At 44.2% G+C, this 15,696-nt stretch overlaps 1 non-coding gene across 1 annotated transcript; it reads left to right on the top strand.

Annotated features, from left to right (window-relative positions):
* The first annotated feature begins 14,982 nt into the window (after positions 1 to 14,982).
* Positions 14,983 to 15,089, top strand: LOC141621252 (small nucleolar RNA R71). Its single transcript, XR_012532171.1, has one exon. It is a non-coding gene; the product is annotated as a small nucleolar RNA R71 (small nucleolar RNA).
* The last annotated feature ends 607 nt before the right edge of the window (positions 15,090 to 15,696 follow it).

The raw sequence follows: 15,696 nt of genomic DNA, 5'->3' as shown, positions 1-15,696 counted from the left end.
GCCACCACCACAAAAACCCCCTGCCTGCGTTCCTGCCGCCACAAAACGCCCTGAACAGCCCCCTTATCTAACCCGACAACCACCACGACACTCCCCTGCCACCCTACCAACCACCACCATTGCCACCACCGTCGCACGGCGACCCTGACACACGTGGCACCACCGATTCGACCTCCCCCGAGTCCACGGTGGTGCCACCCCTTTTCCTATGTCTGAAATGCTACCCAAAAACCCCACCGACCCCGACACCTAAACACCACCACCGCAACTACCACCAAAGAACGACCACCACTCTAACCACCACCACCCGACTCGACTCTACACCCACAACACATCTCACCACCCCACGACCACCACAACAGTCCCTAAAAGACGCATAACACAAAACAAAACGGTGGGACAGAAATGAAAACGAGAACCCATACCTATGACGGCCGTCGACCTGCGCTTTTCCGGCCTGTACCACCACCCTCGACCACTAGCAAAGACTCCCCTGGACTCCTGGCAGACCCCACTACCTCCACACTCACCGGCGTGCTCTCTTTGGCCGTGTATAACGCTTAAACGAGAGAGGAAGGAGGGTTGTTGTTTTGTGTTGTCAAAATGACGGTAGGGGAAAGGGATAGGGTTTTAAAGGTGAATTAGGGTTTGTTTTTAGGGTTTGGTGAGGTAAAATGGTAGGTGGGTAAATGGGTAACAAGTGGTAAATGGGTTATGACCCCTCGACCCAAAAATGCTACTCAAATATAAACCCGACTCATCTCGCGATATAATTTAAACAATTATTTTTACGCTTTTATCATTACCTTTACGCCACCATAAAATAATAAAACTCGCCCAAACGATAATAAAATACGGGGTATTACAGTCTTCCCCCCTTAAAAAGAACTTCGTCCCGAAGTTCGCTCCCATACCAAACATGTCATGCGAAAATATAAAAGACATCTCGTATAACTAACACGGTCCAACACACGACTATACTATATAAACACGAAATGTTACATTCTACCCTCCTAAAAAGAAAGTTACGTCCCGTAACTTACCTCAAGAGAACAGATGTGGATAACTCTCTCTCATCGCGGCCTCGGTTTCCCAGGTAGCCTCCTCTGCTTTATGATTAGACCACAACACTTTTACTAAAGCCGTCTCTCCGTGCCTGGTCTTTCTAACCTTCCTGTCCAAGATCTCCTTAGGCGTCTCGATGTAAGTCAACTGCTCGTCCACCTCGACCACATCATGGCTCAAAATATGCGAAGGGTCACTCAAATATCTCCGCAATCGAGAAACATGGAAGACATTATGTACCCTGGCTAAAGTGGTGGTAGAGCTAGTCGATATGCCACTTCTCCAACTCTATCCAGGATCTCATATGGCCCAATAAACTTCTGGCTCAACTTTCCCCGCTTCCCAAATCTCATCACTCCCTTCATCGGAGACACTCTAAGAAGTACTTTCTCCCCACTGGAAAGAAATGTCGCTTCTCCTAGCGTCAAGATAGCTCTTCTGCCGGTCCTGGGCAGCCCTCATCTTCGTCGAATGATCGCACTGTTCAACCATCTCTCTGAATCATCTCTGGTCCCAAAACTACCGCATCGCTCGATCATCCCAACACACAGGACTCCCGCACTTCCCGCCATACTGAGCCTCAAATGGAGCCATCCCAATACTAGCGTGGTAACTGTTGTTGTATGAAAACTCAATCAACCCCAGTCTATCCTCCCAAGACCCGCCGAACTCCAAAACACAAGCTCTCAACATGTCCTCGAGCGTCTGAATAGTCCTCTCTGTCGACCATCGTATTTGGATGAAAAGCGGTGCTCATCTTTAATCGAGTACCCATTAGTGATTGTAACTCTGCGAGAATTTGGATAGAAACTGGAGTCTCTGTCGGAAATGATGTCCTTGGGTACACCATGCAGCTTCACCACATCGAACATAAGCCTTGGCCAACTCAGCTTTACTCCAAGTATCCTTCATGGGAATAAAGTGAGCCGACTTGGTTAGCCTATCCACGATCACCCAAATCATATTGTTACCTTTCGGAGTTCGAGGCAACCCAACAATGAAATCCATGGAAATGCTTTCCCACTTCCACTCTGGCACATCTAGTGGTTGAACCTTCCCTTGCGGCCTCTTATGTTCACCCTTCACTCTACGGCATGTCAAGCATCGAGCTACGAACTCAAAGAACTTCCCTCTTCATATTCGGCCACCAAAAGGTCTTCTTGAGGTCCTTGTATAACTTATCTCCCCCAGGATGAACCGAGTAAGGCGTGGCATGTGCCTCTCGTAAGAATCTTCCTTTTCAGCTCATCATTATCCGGAACACACCACCGTCCCCCAAACCTCGGACTACCATCAAGCATGGATAACAAACCCGGAATCAACCCCGGCTTCTCGCTGTTCTCGTGTCTTTGCGCTCCGAATTCTAGCATCGGTTTTTTCGTAGCTCTCGATCTCCTCATATAACTCGGCTCAACGGTCAAGTCTCCAAGAGTCTCTCCTTGCCGGATCACGTGGATTCCCATCCCCCGCAGCTCATTATGCATCCTCACTCTAGATCTAGCACTGCTCAAAGCATGGATGGATTTCCTGCTTAAGGCATCGGCTACGACATTCGCTTTCCCCTCATGATAAAGTATCTCCATGTCATAGTCGCCAATCAATTCGATCCATCTCCTCTGTCTCATGTTCAACTCCTTCTGTGTGTAAATGTACTTTAAGCTCTTGTGGTCGGAAAACACTTTGAAGGTAGCCCCATAAAGATAGTGTCGCCATAGTTTGAGCGCAAACACCACAGCCCCCAACTCTAGATCATGAGTAGGGTAATTCTCCTCATAGGTCTTCAACTGTCGAGAAGCGTAAGCGATTACCTTCCCGTTTTGCATCAATACGCACCCCAGACCCTTCTTGGAAGCATCGGTATACACCTCGAAATTATCTTTCCCATCTGGTAGTGCAAGGATAGGAGCTGTAGTGAGTCGTTCTTTGAGGGTTAGAAACGCCTCCTCACAACTCTCATCCCAAACAAACCTGTTCTCCTTCCGCATCAAGGACGTCAATGGCTTGGCGATCTTTGAGAAGTCCTTGACAAACCTTCGGTAATAACCTGCTAGCCCCAAGAAGCTTCGGATCTCACCCACATTCTAAGGACTCTGCCATCTCGTCACTGCCTCAATCTTGCTAGGATCAACCGACACCTCTTCCTTGGAAATCACATGGCCCAGAAAAGCAACTTTCTTCAACCAGAACTCACACTTGCTCAGCTTGGCATATAACTGGTTCTCCTCCAAGGTTTTCAAGACTAACCTCAAATGTTCCTCATGTTCCTCCTCATTCTTGGAGTATACCAGAATATCATCGATGAATACAACCACGAACTTGTCCGGTGTAAGGACTGAACACCCGATTCATCGGTCCATAAACATCGCCGGGCGCATTAGTCAACCCAAATGGCATGACCACGAACTCATAGTGCCCATATCTTGTTCTGAAAGCGGTCTTAGGTATATCCTCGTTCTTAATTCTCAACTGGTGATAACCTGACCTCAAATCGATCTTAGAGAAAACTCCGGCTCCACTCAATTGATCGAACAAATCATCGATCCTTGGCAAAGGATAACGGTTCTTGACGGTCACATTGTTCAACTCACGGTAATCCACGCAAAGTCTCAAGCTTCCATCTTTCTTCTTGACAAACAACACTGGTGCTCCCCAAGGTGAAACACTAGGCCGTATGTAACCTTTCTCTGCTAGCTCATCCAACTGCTTCTTCAATTCCTCCATCTCTTTCGGCCCCATACGGTAAGGTGGTTTAGAAATCGGCCCATTCTCGGCTTTAGATCAATGGAAAAGTCCACTTCTCTTTTCGGTGGTAACCCTGGAATGTCTTCCGGAAATACATTCTCGAACTCCCTCACCACCGGAATCTCGGACACCTTAGGGGTCTCCGACTCACTATCCCACATCTGACACAAGATTAACTGGTCCCCTTTCCTCGGACTCGACTTCGTGGTATTAACGAGATATGAATTTGACTCTTGGCTTGACCACATACCCCTTATAAGACACCCTAACTCCCTTAGGTCCCCTCAAAGAGATCTTCTTCTGATGGCAGTCGATAAAAGCTTTGTACTTCCCTAACCAGTCCATCCCCAGAATCACCTCAAAACCCCCCAAGGGAAACTCTATAAGGTCACAGTGAAACACAACCTCTCCGATCTGAATTGGTACCCCAGTGTAGACTCTATCACAAGATACCGACTCCCCCGAAGGTACCACTACCGAATCAACAATTCTATCATATGACTTAAGGTTTAAGACTCTGGCATGTTCCGCAGATATAAAAGAATGTGTAGCTCCGGAATCAAACAACACAAAGGTGGGTTTAGAGTTAACAGGAAATGTACCAGTCACCACATGAGAGTCATTCTTAGCTGCCTCCTTGCCCATGGCGAAGAGCTTGCCACTGGACTTAGCCCCACTCTGATTTGAAGAAGCTGCTCCAGATTGTTTGTTCCCTTCATTTGTAGTCTTCTGAAAGTTGGTGCTCCCACTCTGCTGGCTCTGCTGATTACGGTTCTGGTAGTTGTTGTAGCTTCCTTGGTAGCTGTTACTAGCTCCAGACCTCGCACCTCCCCGTAGCGACATAGGTGTGCGATAATCGTTATACCTGCACCCCACCGAACGAGAGCCACCGAACCGGACATAGGTGCCCTGTATCCACAGATCGATTCGCCCGGATGATCGGCATTCAAACCTCTTGTGTCCTGTCTTTCCACAGCCAAAACAAGTAAGCCCCGCAGAACTACCTCCCCCACCGGTGCCCCTGAAGCCACCTCCACTCTGAGCTCTCGTACCCTCGGGGCACCGTTAGTGGAGTACCCACCATATCTGCCCGAACTCGCTTCTTTGCCCCAAGATTATCACTTGTGGTCTCCCACTTCCTTTTCTCGGCCTTGCCTTTCTTATCGGCCTTGATGCATTCCGAGAGTCTTTCAGCAGCACCAGCCCTCAAGTAAATGTCCTGAACTGTAGTGGGTGGAGCTGCTGTGAGCCTCTTCTTGATGTCCATGGTGAGTCCCCGCTCAAACCTCATAGCCATCATAGCTTCATTCTGCCCAAAGTCATCAATGTATGAGGATAACTGTCGGAATTTCCGATGATAAGTCTCCACTGTCATATCTTCTGTCATCTTGAAGGTGTCAAACTCCTCCCGAAGTTTGGCTTTTTGGAACTCGGGCATAAACTCATTCTTCAGAAGCTCTTGGAATTTCAACCAAGATACGTGTCCAGTCTCAAGATCCCTAGCAACCTCTCGTATCTCCACCTTGTTCTGGTCCACGGTCACCACCGGCTGTGGCCCTAAGATAGTGGGCAGCTTGATCCACCTGCAGCTCTTCCGGACATGCTAACAGTTCAAACAGATTGGTGAACTCTCTACACCATTCCCCCAGCAACTGTGGTTCTCCCTCTCCAGTGAATTTTGTGGGGTTATGCCTTGCCACAATGGTACTCATCTTTCCGGATCAATCGTTTGGCCTTTAGGGCCTCATTCTCACCAATAGTTGATCTAACTCTTCGGGTGATGTTTACACCGTGTTCCTTCTTGGAGGCATGACTACAAGAGAATTTTAGGGATTAGCTGCAACACAAAACACTTTGGTAATTCTAGCCAATTCTTTTACTTCTTATCTTACTTGTCTATCTAGCATGGCTTAGGGATCACATAACCGCATATCACTAGGCATAGCCTTTTGACACTACTTAATAGATGTATAAGTATAATTCAACCTTAAAACATGCAAAGTATTATGCCACAACCTCCTATCAACTTTTATGCAACAATTATCATATCAATCGGTTAATACTTAGGCAATAATATATGGAGTTATGCTCAGTATCATGCAACTTCTCTACCCTTCCTCTCATATGCACTCGGGGTTCCGGGTCAAACCGAGAGGGCCAATGGTTCGGTGTGAGGGGGCCCCTAACTCATCCCTTACCTTTAGTGTGCTCCTAACAGTTCTATCCCGGGGTTCATTTTATTTGACTCTTCCTACATTCATTAGATTCATTGGTTTAGGCCTGAGGATCGTTCGCTCTGATACCACTTTGTAACACCCCCATTTATTTAAGGGCCTGGACTAGGACTCCTCAGATAAATAATGGTGTTACCATCTCGGAACCCGAGGCAAAAGAGATAACAAAGGAAAGAAGCACGAGACTTTATTATAGTGTTTATAGTGACATTACAACTGAAATCCAAATAAATCTCCAAATACGACCAAAAGATGAGTCTGATAAAACTACTAAAAGACTAAGGTGGGCTAGGCACTAAGTCAATCATCCAAGCTCTCTTCCTGGCCAGCTCCCATCAGTCTCTGAACACCGGTCAATCTGCTCCCCATTAATTGGATCATCAGAGGCGTACACGAATACACGGGGTCAGCCACGAAGCTGAGTAGGTAATACGATAAACAGTAACACAAAACACATACTCCTCCATCACCAACATCGCCATCACAACTCACAACCCGGACAACCCAGCCATACCGATCCCCGGTAGACTATAAATATCGACCGTAGCCGATCTGCCAGCTCGCAGCTGAGGACACCAGGGCAAGTCCTGCAGAACCCGCCTGGGCCTTATCACAATGTCATCATCACCACCTCCACCAACTCCAAGGTAATAATATAATAAAACAGTTCAACAATAGTACTTAACGGAATTAAATCAGACAATCATATTATAACATGTAAACCACCGATTCAGATCAATCCCGGTCACATAATACGATATCAAGTCCAGTGTATTCCCCTACCTCAAATAGCGATAAAAGCTAACTGCAGATCAGAAGTACTCCACCCGAAACTCGCCACCTAAACATATACATAATATAATTAATTCAATTAACTATTCCTGTTCCCATACTCAAGAGCTACTATAAGTAGAAACCTTCCCAATTTAGAAATTACTAAAAATATAAGTTACTCAAAATAGAAGGTTTTCCTAAAATGGGAAGTTTCCCAAAGTAGCGATTACCAAAATAGCAAGTTACTAAAAATAGTAACTTTCCCAAAATAAAATCCCGACTCAAAAGCTTAAATACATTATTCCGTCACCGCAACTTTAATATTAACTCAATAATTAAACTAATAATGTAAATATTAGAAGTATACGCATTCCCGACTCATTAAAATAAAACCCGTAACAAAACAATTTCAAAAACAACGCATGACACAACACACGCACACTCCCTTTACAACCCGTCACAACCGCCCCTCAACCACCAATCCTCACCGCCGACCACCAGGCCTCGACACAGGTCTGGCCTGGTCACCACCCACCACCACCAACGTGGTCGACCCACGCCGGCGGTCCTGGCCACCACCACAAAAACCCCCTGCCTGCGTTCCTGCCGCCACAAAACGCCCTGAACAGCCTCCTTATCTAACCCGACAACCACCACGACACTCCCCTGCCACCCTACCAACCACCACCATTGCCACCACCGTCGCACGGCGACCCTGACACACGTGGCACCACCGATTCGACCTCCCCCGAGTCCACGGTGGTGCCACCCCTTTTCCTATGTCTGAAATGCTACCCAAAAACACCCCACCGACCCCGACACCTAAACACCACCACTGCAACTACCACCAGCAACGACCACCACTCTAACCACCACCACCCGACTCGACTCTACACCCACAACACATCTCACCACCCCACGACCACCACAACAGTCCCTAAAAGACGCATAACACAAAACAAAACGGTGGGACAGAAATGAAAACGAGAACCCATACCTATGACGGCCGTCGACCTGCGCTTTTCCGGCCTGTACCACCACCCTCGACCACTAGCAAAGACTCCCCTGGACTCCTGGCAGACCCCACTACCTCCACACTCACCGGCGTGCTCTCTTTGGCCGTGTATAACGCTTAAACGAGAGAGGAAGGAGGGTTGTTGTTTTGTGTTGTCAAAATGACGGTAGGGGAAAGGGATAGGGTTTTAAAGGTGAATTAGGGTTTGTTTTTAGGGTTTGGTGAGGTAAAATGGTAGGTGGGTAAATGGGTAACAAGTGGTAAATGGGTTATGACCCCTCGACCCAAAAATGCTACTCAAATATAAACCCGACTCATCTCGCGATATAATTTAAACAATTATTTTTACGCTTTTATCATTACCTTTACGCCACCATAAAATAATAAAACTCGCCCAAACGATAATAAAATACGGGGTATTACATCCTATTTGTGCTTATATGAAGCCCATTCAAAAGCCTTTGACCGGTTGTTGAGAGCATTAAGCAACATGGACAACATCAATAATCATGGCAACAAGGAATGAGTTTGGTGGAGTCCTCCCTCAAACCACCATTTGTAAGATATCCTTTCCTTTCACTTTGCATTACATTTACACTTGCATTTAGTTATATACATATACATTTAGCTTGCATTTGTATTATATTTCATATTGCATTTGCATTAGTTAGTTCATTTACATTAGTTTGCATTGTAATATATTTCATATGATTCATGTAGATAGTTGCATATAGACTAGAATTCATGCATAGTCACTAATGGCCAAACCTATTCATTTCTACATTAGAAATAGTGTTTAAATCGGTTTGGGGAGGTTTGATCATAGGTGACCATAGTTCACTAAAAATCATGCATCATCTAATGTAGATTGCATTCATTTGTTATTTATTCCATATAGAATTGCACTTAGTTAGAGCATGCATTCATTCATATCATATCATTGTATTTGTACTTCATTTCAAAAAATCAAAAATCCAAAAACATGTATTTCTTTTTCATTCCTACTCCTACATGTACATTGAGGACAATATCCAAAATAAAGTGGGGGATGGGAATTTATATTCCAAAAATGCATAAAAATTGAAAAATTTCGAAAAATCACAAAAATATGTCTTTTAATTTCATAAAATCAAAAACCATAAAAATTTGAAAAATTGAAAAATCCAAAAACAAGTTCATTTCCTTTGTAGTGTAGACTTGTATATATTGTTTTGTATATATTGTGTTTGTTCATCCTTTTTCACATTGATTGACTACGCCACATCCGAGACATGAGGATATTGAAGACCGCATGGTATGATCTTTCCAATCTCCTTTTTCCTCTTTATGTTAATGACTATGTGGCTTTATTTTGATTGATGCGGTATAACAATGTGAATTCAGGACATGCATTTAGTTTATTTGGCATATTAGTTGGTAGAATCATTTGCATTAGGATGTATAAATGTTAGTTGCATCATGGCATGTAGTTTTGCATGGTTAGAAAAATTTTGTGAAACCGTCTATTTGGGAAGCTTGACAAGTGTATATAGGCCCTAGTAGATGCTTTTTCTTCTTAAGACTTTGCTTGTTAGAATACTTGTAAAACACCCTAGGATGTGTCATGCTAGTATCCTTTGACCCATGGTTTAAGGCCTAGTCAAGAGTACCTTGTGGTGTGATAACTCCTTGGCTACCGTTTATTCCAAGGTGACCCTTGAAACCATGCATCCATCCATCATTCATCCATGTTCTACCACATTTTTGTCATCAAAAGGGAATGGGCACAAAAAGAATCAATTTGAGTTCAATGAAATGAAAAGTGAAAGAAAGTTTGCAAAATGCATCAAAAGAAAAGAGGAGCAAAAATAGACTCCTAAAGCTTCAAAAATAAGGCACCCTCCCTACATATGGGGTGACTTTGAAAATGTTCAAAAAGAAATGCAAAGAAAAGTTGAAAGATATCAAGTGTTGAAATGCCAAAAATCAAAAAGAAATGGCAAAAAGAAAGTGTTCTCAAATGTTATATGCCACATGAAATTGGGGGGAAAAAGAAAAACAAAAGCAAACTACCAAAAAGAAACTCAAATACTATCGATCCCGTTATCCATCGTATCCATTTTTGTGCATGGTAGAGAGGGGACGACCCTTCTTCTTGTCTAGGCAAGAGGGGGAATTCCGCGATCCTCCAGTGTTTCTAACACCATAGGGAGTCTACTCTAGACAAAAGCATTTAACGATTGAGGACAAAGGTACCCTAGCTTGACACAACTTGGAGGTGATTTATTGGTATCCTTCTAGGCTTAGTAGTTTGAAGAAATTGTATCTATGAAGGAGTGTGAACCCTTGAATTGCTTCCCTTGTAGATAATTTCCGCCACTTAGATGAGGAAAGTGGCTATTCTTTTGTAGATGCATCCATTACTTGATTTTGTGTGCTTAATGATTGGATGTGTCGCCATTTTGGCAAGACCCACCTTGCCTTGCAAGAAGGCATCCTACCTCATGGTTGTCTTGTTGTGAGTTGAAGGGGCGGAGTGAGACCCGCTAATGGGATGTAAAACATCATATAAAAGACACGCATCAAACTTCCCCAAACCAAACCCTTGCTTGTCCCCAAGCAAGAACTAGACTCGATCCTAAAACCTAATGGAACGAGTTCAATCTCAGAGCGAATTGTCAACTGTAAAGCCTAAACCAATTTAATGCATAACCAACAATCAATTAGTAATGCGAATCATACAAACGAATTATAAAGTCGTTAAAGATCTGAACAAATCAATCGTAGAGACTTATCAAATTGGACTCTCACGGGTCGCTCAAATCACTCAATAAGTACATGTGAATATATGTAAGATAGAAAGAATTAATTTTGTAGTGACTCTCACCTAACTACGACCTATGAAGACATGCCAGCAATAGAATATGAAAATGATCTCTATGACCGTACATATGCATTCCAACCAAACAGATGACCAATGACACATGCCGAGGTAAATATGGGATATGTGAGGTATGGGTAAGAAGAGGCAAAACATTTTGTGGAAAAGTGGAGGTACAGGTGATCAAGCTAGTACCAAAACGGAACCAAATGGCAACATCCAACTTCTTGCTCATAATCAAACGAAACGGTGCTATAGCAAGCACAAAACTCACAATCTCCAAACTAACAAATCAATAAACTCCCCATAGGATATAAATGAAACATGGGAGCAAAAATCGCCAAAAGATAAGGATTAAATTATGCGAATTGACTTCTTCCTCGAATCTCCGTCGATCGACCAAAAGGGGCAGTCGATCGACTGCTATGAACAGTGCAGAACCTCTTTTTCTTTCTTTTTCGAATCATTTTTTTCATTTCTTTCTTTTTTTTTCTTTGGTTTCTTTCTTTCCTTTTTTTTTTCATTTTCCAATCATCATCTCAACAGAGCAAATGCCACCAAAAACGAGTAACAATCCCAAGAACACAGACTACTAGCTTGACAAAGGTAGGCTAAATGTAGGATGTAGTAAACGGGACAAAAAGGCTATTTTTGGCAGTGTGGAGCTTATGGGCAAAATGAATAAAGGAAACCTCTTCCACATGTGTCAACTAACCACAAACCGAATGCATACAGGTATTAAGTAGATCAAATTCATATTTATGCAAATTAAGGAAACATGTCTCATAAGGAGTACTACTCACATTCCTAAATAAACCGGTCATAGATGTCACCAGTTATAGGCTCTAAACCTCAGAATGTATGATGTAGTTTGCCAATTTTCTAAGTCAAATCTCAAGTTCAGCATGAATGTAACGAAAACTCGTAGATATGCATTCACGATTCTACTAATAACATGTTAATCTAGCAAGGCTGAGGCAAAACAGGTGCAAATGCAAAATCATCATAGAAATACTACCGTTCCGACTCGACCTAAATGCTAAAATAAACGTGCATTTTATGGGAATTTTTTGAAATTTTTCAATTTTTTTGATTTTTGATGTATATGAAGAAGTAAACAACAATGCAAGACATAATGTAAACGTGAATGCAAGCAAATGATATGCGACGCAAAACCCTTCCCCAAACCAAATCGCACAATGTCCCCATTGTGCAAAATCATGTAATGAAGAAAGGAGAAATGGGAATTTGCGAGAAAATAAATAAGCAAGACACAAAGGAAAGATATGGAACTCACAAGACTTTAAGCGCAGCAAAAGGAAACCTCCCCAAACCAGCGTGAGCTAGGAGGTTTGAGAGCTAGCGATGCTACTAACAAGAGTGCCTGAAAGACAGAAAATACCACGCATAAGACTGAGAAAACAATTTTGAAGCGGTAAAATTGTGCGTAAATGAGAAAACAGAAGAAATAAGTAATATAACGGAAAGTAAAGCGGAGTAGAAAACTCCCTTAGGTCCCCATATCGACCAAACACAGCAGGGGAGAGGTCGTGAACAAATACAGCAGCAGCAGTGGTCGATCGACCAAGAAGATCAGTCGATCGACCAGGTGGGCGTGAACAGTAGCTCCTGAAAACCTGCAAATCAGTCGATCGACCATATAGGTCAGTCGATCGACTGAAAACACTGCTGCAACTTCTTATTTCTTCGTATTAGCTCAATAACTCGAGCTACCGAGGTCTAGAAACCTGCAAATGCACAATAATACGTGCCCAAAATTGCGCGAAAACCCAAAACAAAGCTTAAAGTGCATAAAAATCCTAAAAAAAACAAAATAAATGCGAAGTTTTCGCGCACTCAAAAGCAATAATAAAAAAACAAAATAGTTCGAAAGCAATAAAATGTTTGTAAAGCTTTTGATCAACTAGTAGTTGATCAAGAAAGGCCAAGGTATGGCCCACTTCGTCGGCTTCTGGCTACTAGAGGTAGCCTCAATGGTGCTCAGTTTATCAGTTGCACCCTTCTTAGCTTCAACAGTCGGAGAGCTCAATGGATCAACCTTGTCATCTCCCCAATCAAGGGTCTCTTTGGGTTCGTCGGACTCCAAATCAGACCATCTCACCTTGGCTGGCTCATCTTTCACTTCCTCATCAGTCGCATAGCTAAGGCATCCAAGACCTCCTCTTGAAATAGTTTGCTCTGTCGCGGCGGGAGTAACCTGCAGCTTTTCCTTCCCCAAACCAGCTCCTGCAATGTCTGAAACAACAGGTTTTTCCTCCTTTTTGCTCCCAGTCTGAGACGGAGGTGTTAATACAGGAGTAGTAATAGAGATAGGTAATTCAGGGAGCACAAAGTACGATTTCTTTTCAGAGACTGTATTACAAGTAACAGGCCACATGGGATCCTTTTTCTTAGCCGGCTGGGCAAAGACAATAGAGTGCTTTCCCACTTTGAAAGTCAAGGTTCCTAGACCGACATCGATGACTGCACCAGCAGTGTGCAGAAATGGCCTACCCAAAATAATGGGAATACGAGCATCCTTAGGCATGTCAAGTACAACGAAGTCAATGGGGAAGAAAAACTTCCTTATTTGGACAGGAATGTCCTCTAAGACCCCTATTGGCTGGACCGAAGATCGGTCAGCCATCTGTACTGTCATATCGGTAATAGCAAACCTGGTCAACTTAAGCTTTCTAGCTAGACTCAAGGGCATGACACTTAAACTAGCTCCTAAGTCACATAAAGCCTTATCAATTGAGAAGGTACCTATTTTGCAAGGAACAGAAAAGCTACCCGGATCCTCTAACTTATGGGGCGCAGTGTGAGATAAGTAGGAGCAAGACTCTTTAGTTAACGCAACTGTGTGAACATGTTCAAGCGATTTTTTCTTTGACAATAACTGTTTCATAAATTTAGTGTATGCTGGCACTTGGTTAACTAACTCAAGGAAGGGTACCTGGACATTCAAGCTACGAATAACTTTCTCAAACTTACTGAAAGATACCTGTTCCTTCGTCGGCACGAGTCTCTCCGGATATGGGGCTGTAAGGAGTACCTTAGCCCTCTCCTCTAAATCACGCGTGCCGGTATTCTTGGACTTTGGCTGGAAGTCCACAACTTTTTCCTTGTTGAAGCTTGACCCTCCCTCAGACCGTCTCAAATGAGAACCATTAACTGTCATCGGATCGAACTTCAGAGCCGGGACTGACCCATCAGCACTCGGGTCGGCACCCAATATTTTCGGGACTGTGGTACCCCGAAACAAGTGGTCTCGCAGATTATTTGGCATCAAAGGACGAAATTCCTCAGCATCAGCAGCAATCTCAGTCGATCGACCACTGTCCTCATTCGATCGACTGAGATGTACAGTTCCAGAAGCTCTTGTAACCCGTGCTTCAGTCGATCGACTAGGTATATCAGGCGATCGACTGATATACCTGGTAGACAGCTGTTTCTTTGATTTATTCGTTGAAGCTTTCTTTTGCCTTGTTTCCGGCTCATCTTTTTCAACAGCGTCCTTGACCATGGCAGGACCATCAAGGGTGGACCCGCTCCTCAAAGTGATGGCATTTAGGGTCTCCTTTTGTTCAGGTTGAGTCGGTAAGTGTCCGGGAGCTCGAGTGTTACTTTTGCTAGCCAATTGAGCAATTTGGCTCTCTAGTAGCTTCATTCCGGCCTCTCTTGCTTGGGACTCCTTTAGCAACAGGTTCTTAAGCTCGGAAAATTCAGAATTCTTCGATTATTTTCTTTGCGGCACATAAGGAGGTTTCGATATTGTTTTTCCTTTTGATGAGGGGGCACATAGGGGTTGCTTGCGGCGGAGCTTGAGTTGGATTCAGGACATTTTGGCTCCTCCAACTCAAGTTTGGGTGGGTTGGCTCGTAGTAGGTGTTGGTCTGCCTATAGTGTTGAAAGGCAACACAAGATTCAAAGGGACTAGGGCGGTTCTTCAAACGTGCCCCTCGGCTCCACAACTTTCTGCACGAAGGGACCGTCTGACACAGCATTGACTTGGTACATCCCACCTTTAGAGGCTCCTCCTAGCTCATACTTGTCAAATCTCGCAGTAAGAGCCTCAAGCGCAGCGACAGAGGAGGATTCAGCAGCTCTCCTCTGGTTCCCTCTAGAATTCCCATACTCGGCCTTGTGGGTAGCTAGATCGTCAATGATCTTCCACCCCTTGGTTGCTCCCAAATTTTCAGCCGAATCGTCCATTGGTCGCAGCATCCAAAATGGCCCTCTGATCGTCGTACAACCCATTGTAGAAATGATTGCACAAGCTCCACTTTTCGAACCCATGGTGCGGTATGGTTCGCACCAGCTTCTTAAAACGGACCCATGCTTCGTAGAAATTCTCATCCGTCCCTTGTTTAAAGCCCGTGATTTGGGCTCTGATAGCAATCGTCCTTGAAGCAGAAAAGTACTTCTTGTAGAATGCCAATGCCAAGGTATTCCAATCGGTGATCCCCTGAACGGTCCGGTCCAAATCTCTATACCACTCCCTTGCAGCATCACGAAGGGAGAAGATGAACATGGTCTCCTTGATCTGGTCTTGGGTCACGCCAGCTGGTGGGGGTATGGAACAGAAGTAGTCAATAAAGGTCTCCAAATGCTTAGCTGCATCTTCATTTGCAGCTCCCCCGAACTGGTTCTTCTCAACCATGCTAATGTAAGAAGGCTTTGGTTCGAACTTCCTGGCATCTCCTGGTATTTCGAACCCCTTATATAAGTTTTCAGCTGTCGGCTCAGAATGACTAGCTATACTTGCTTCCTCAGCCATGACTGGAATTTCTGGAGAAGTAACTGTCTCTACCTGAAGAAGTGGAAACGGGTGAAGATCGTGGGTCTTCTTGAACAGATTGTTCTCGTAATAGCTTGATGAGTACTCGGCTCTTCCTCTGTCGGTAGTACTCTTTGTGTTCGTCTCAACTCGCGCAAAGATTTCTCTATCTCAGGGTCAAATGGCACTAGTTCACCACCCTGTGACCTGCGTATAAGAGGAAACT

The sequence above is a fragment of the Silene latifolia genome, chromosome 1 (assembly GCF_048544455.1).
Source record: "Silene latifolia isolate original U9 population chromosome 1, ASM4854445v1, whole genome shotgun sequence".
In the NCBI taxonomy this organism is placed as follows: Eukaryota; Viridiplantae; Streptophyta; class Magnoliopsida; order Caryophyllales; family Caryophyllaceae; genus Silene; species Silene latifolia.
Note: the sequence above shows the minus strand (reverse complement) of the source record. Positions and strands in the feature narration are given on the sequence as shown.